General features: G+C 37.9%; 1 protein-coding gene across 1 annotated transcript in view; it reads right to left on the bottom strand.

Annotated features, from left to right (window-relative positions):
- The window catches only part of clcn3 (chloride channel 3), a 56,472-nt gene that overhangs the window by 50,451 nt on the left and 947 nt on the right, over window positions 1-5,074 (bottom strand). The window lies entirely within an intron of this gene.

Genomic DNA, 5,074 nt, shown 5'->3' with positions numbered 1-5,074 from the left:
CTCTTTTCACTGTTGCACTGTGGTGAGGGAACAGCTGTATGTGTTACTAAGCGTGAAAGTTCAGAAACTGAAGCTGTAGAACTAATAGAACGTGATGACACAGAAGAACTCATCCACAATATCCACACTGACCGCCACAAATATCCACCGCCGCTGCCATCAGCTCCCGCGTCTCACACACACGAGCACGACTTCAGCGCTAGATTTAGCAACTTTCAGACGCTTTTAGTGGCTTTTTTCCATAAAATATATATATATACTGACAAACCTAGTGACTTTTTTGGATGAACCTTAGCTATGATTCAGTTGGAAAATTTCGCCAGTGCTGTCCCGCGAGCGCTAGGTCTGACTCTCCCGGCGCAGTGTCGTCTCTCTCGGCGTCTGTTCTGTGCAGTGAACGGCAGAGAAGCATCGCTTTCAGCTGGCCGTATCACAGCCGACTCATCAATAAATGAGTACAAAACAGCGTTTCCAAGCACCTGTCGCTTACTGATTGTTTGGAATTATAAATATGAGCATAGTTCATCTATTAATATAATGCACTTTTTTTTTTTTACTCAGACGCAGGCAGTGCGCTGCATGAGACAAAAAAAGTAATATAGCCAAAACCACCACATAGCCGCGCAACATGCATCTACTGTAGATGCATGTTGATTTTATCAGACGATGTCGCGATTATAAATGAGAGTGACTCCTGATTAACATGTACAAATGGGTCGTGTTTCGTCACTATTTAGAGTGGAATTTTTCTACAATATTCACTCATCATGACAGTAAAATAGGGCATTCTAAGTCAATCTACTGCAGTAGCCTATTTCCTCTCTCAATCAGTAGACCATGTGGTTTACACCCGGTCATGCATGGAAAAAATAAAAAACAAATACCGTCATATACCGTGAAACCGGTATAATTTGGAAAAATACCGTGATATTAATTTTTGGTCATACCGCCCACCACTATCTTCAATCAATCTACACTGAACAATGTGTAGCTACACATCAAATAAATCATATTGTTAGTCAATCCACGTGTCATTAGACGGCTGCGCTTCATCACACAAACCCTTTTACACAACTTTCTCTCTCTCTCTCGGTTGTCATGGAAGTATCGCCTAGGTGACTGTTGCTTAGAGATGAATCAGCGTTTTCAGATGCGTGTGAAATGATGGGATCACTAGCATTTACTCACTCGACTGTCAATAAAGATGAGACGGGTATGGCAGGAAAGCACACTAATAAAGCTGTCCTGTGAAATCACATGTCTGTGTGCATCTGCTCTCTACAGTGATCTAAAACACACTTGATCTGCCGACCGCAAGCAGTCACTGAGCAGCACTAGTCCGTCTGTGTGCTTTCAGAAGTTCCTCTCGGCGCAGGAAGACGATCACACATGAAAGAGGAAGACGCCTGTATTTACTGCTGACTTCGCAAATCTTCATTTAAAAAGGAAACAGTTTGATAATCAGAGCAGACCAGCATGACATGATGCACTTCACACCACTGAAATAAAACACACAGCCTTTCCAATCAACACATTTGGCTCCTTAATGCCAATAAAGACAAAATATTAATGTGGCACCATTCAGTGGCATTAGAGAACTTTATGAATGTGAAAATGACACATAAATCCCATAAATTAATCTTTAAATAGTCCATTTGAGACATGCTCATCCTCATGTGACACACACATCCTAACACTTAACAGGCATTTCTTAAAGACTTGATTTATTCCGTGAGTTTTAGTAGTATATAATAAGTCTAATATTATTTGGAAAGTTTTTCTACTCATTACAGCACTGAATTTGTTTGTTTACTTTTTTAGTAAATATGTATTTTTACTTTACTCTTTTCCTAATTTAATCAAATTTGTTTTTATTCATTTTAATTTATTAGATTAAATTATAATCTATAATTGTAATCAAATTTTTGTGTTTTCTTTTTTTTAATTACACAGTTTTTCTCAAAATATTTTGAAAACCTCTGACTTAAATGTGCAGGATTCATATGACCTACTATGAGAAGTTTCAATGCTCATTTATAGTAATACATGTTACTAGCAGTGTCGTCTCTCTCGGCGTCTGTTCTGTGCAGTGAACGGCAGAGAAGCATCGCTTTCAGCTGGCCGTATCACAGCCGACTCATCAATAAATGAGTACAAAACAGCGTTTCCAAGCACCTGTCGCTTACTGATTGTTTGGAATTATAAATATGAGCATAGTTCATCTATTAATATAATGCACTTTTTTTTTTTTACTCAGACGCAGGCAGTGCGCTGCATGAGACAAAAAAAGTAATATAGCCAAAACCACCACATAGCCGCGCAACATGCATCTACTGTAGATGCATGTTGATTTTATCAGACGATGTCGCGATTATAAATGAGAGTGACTCCTGATTAACATGTACAAATGGGTCGTGTTTCGTCACTATTTAGAGTGGAATTTTTCTACAATATTCACTCATCATGACAGTAAAATAGGGCATTCTAAGTCAATCTACTGCAGTAGCCTATTTCCTCTCTCAATCAGTAGACCATGTGGTTTACACCCGGTCATGCATGGAAAAAATAAAAAACAAATACCGTCATATACCGTGAAACCGGTATAATTTGGAAAAATACCGTGATATTAATTTTTGGTCATACCGCCCACCACTATCTTCAATCAATCTACACTGAACAATGTGTAGCTACACATCAAATAAATCATATTGTTAGTCAATCCACGTGTCATTAGACGGCTGCGCTTCATCACACAAACCCTTTTACACAACTTTCTCTCTCTCTCTCGGTTGTCATGGAAGTATCGCCTAGGTGACTGTTGCTTAGAGATGAATCAGCGTTTTCAGATGCGTGTGAAATGATGGGATCACTAGCATTTACTCACTCGACTGTCAATAAAGATGAGACGGGTATGGCAGGAAAGCACACTAATAAAGCTGTCCTGTGAAATCACATGTCTGTGTGCATCTGCTCTCTACAGTGATCTAAAACACACTTGATCTGCCGACCGCAAGCAGTCACTGAGCAGCACTAGTCCGTCTGTGTGCTTTCAGAAGTTCCTCTCGGCGCAGGAAGACGATCACACATGAAAGAGGAAGACGCCTGTATTTACTGCTGACTTCGCAAATCTTCATTTAAAAAGGAAACAGTTTGATAATCAGAGCAGACCAGCATGACATGATGCACTTCACACCACTGAAATAAAACACACAGCCTTTCCAATCAACACATTTGGCTCCTTAATGCCAATAAAGACAAAATATTAATGTGGCACCATTCAGTGGCATTAGAGAACTTTATGAATGTGAAAATGACACATAAATCCCATAAATTAATCTTTAAATAGTCCATTTGAGACATGCTCATCCTCATGTGACACACACATCCTAACACTTAACAGGCATTTCTTAAAGACTTGATTTATTCCGTGAGTTTTAGTAGTATATAATAAGTCTAATATTATTTGGAAAGTTTTTCTACTCATTACAGCACTGAATTTGTTTGTTTACTTTTTTAGTAAATATGTATTTTTACTTTACTCTTTTCCTAATTTAATCAAATTTGTTTTTATTCATTTTAATTTATTAGATTAAATTATAATCTATAATTGTAATCAAATTTTTGTGTTTTCTTTTTTTTAATTACACAGTTTTTCTCAAAATATTTTGAAAACCTCTGACTTAAATGTGCAGGATTCATATGACCTACTATGAGAAGTTTCAATGCTCATTTATAGTAATACATGTTACTATTTTGATTTTATTTGTACATGTTCTGTTTTCACTTTAATTTTTGTTTACAAAGTTTTAGTTTTAGTAAAGTTACTAAAGTTTTAGTAATTTATTTTTAGTTTAACTTAGGGATGCACCGATATGAAAATTTTGGCCGATACCGATAACCGATTATTCTTTATTTTTGAAAGCCGATAACCGATATGTTGGCCGATAAATCTATATCCAAATTGTTATATACTTTTTGAGAGCCTGATTACAAAAAAGGTCTCATCATTAAAAGCCACATCCCAAACACTTCAACATAAGCAGTCTAGTTTGAACGGTGTACGTTTTAAAAATAAGCTGAAGAGCTGAATGAAGAGCTGAAGCTGAAGAGCTGAATGAACACGGTAAACTGAAGCGTTTTGCTGGCAGCTTATTTAACTCAAGGAAATGCATCCTGAGATTAATATTAATACAACATAAACATAATATTACAACTTATATATGTACAAAATGATGCAGTTATTGCGTGCTATAGTCAGAATGTGTGATCCTGTTGTGGATGCGCTCTTCCCATAACAACGCGCTGAAACACGGCAACTAAACCCAAAGAATTCACAACGTTTTATTATAATAATGTTCTCATTAGAATGTTATAAACACAACATTCCCAATCATAGTTATTAATGTTGTGCACTGCTGTTTGAGCTGCGTGCGCTGAGCTAAAGACGATCACCGGTAAACTGAAGCGCTCTTTTAACTTAACCAAACGCATTCTATATGAGATAAATAAGATATACATCAAATAAACACAATATTACAACGTAATAATTGGACAAAAGGCTGCAAACGAACAGCGCGCATCTGAAGTGTCTCTGAAGGAAATAATGCATTATTTATCGGCTTTAAGATATCGGCCAAATTTTCTTATCAGGCCGATACCGATAACAGAAAAAAATGAGCATTTATCGGCCGATACCGATATGGTGGCCGATATATCGTGCATCCCTAAAAAAAACACACGCGCTCTCTCTCTCACACAGACAGTCACAGACACACACACACACACTCTCTCTCGCTCTCTCTCACACAGACACACACACAGTCACAGACACACTCTCTCTCTCTCTCACACGTTTATCTGAAGCACATCTTGCCTGAATATGTGCATGTGCATCTCAATCGTCTAATGTCCCGTGCGTGTGTGTGTGTGAGTGAGTGAGTGAGTGAGTGTGTGTGACTCTGTGAGTGAGTGTCTGTGTGTGTGACTCTGTGAGTGAGTGTCTGTGACTCTGTGAGTGAGTGTGTGTGTGTGTGACTCTGTGAGTGAGTGAGTGTGTGTGTGTCTGTGAGGGAGA

This window comes from Sinocyclocheilus grahami, unplaced genomic scaffold (genome assembly GCF_001515645.1).
Source record: "Sinocyclocheilus grahami isolate Dianchi unplaced genomic scaffold, SAMN03320097.WGS_v1.1 scaffold481.1, whole genome shotgun sequence".
In the NCBI taxonomy this organism is placed as follows: Eukaryota; Metazoa; Chordata; class Actinopteri; order Cypriniformes; family Cyprinidae; genus Sinocyclocheilus; species Sinocyclocheilus grahami.
The sequence above is the reverse complement of the archived record's forward strand: the minus strand, read 5'-3'. Positions and strand labels throughout refer to the sequence as shown.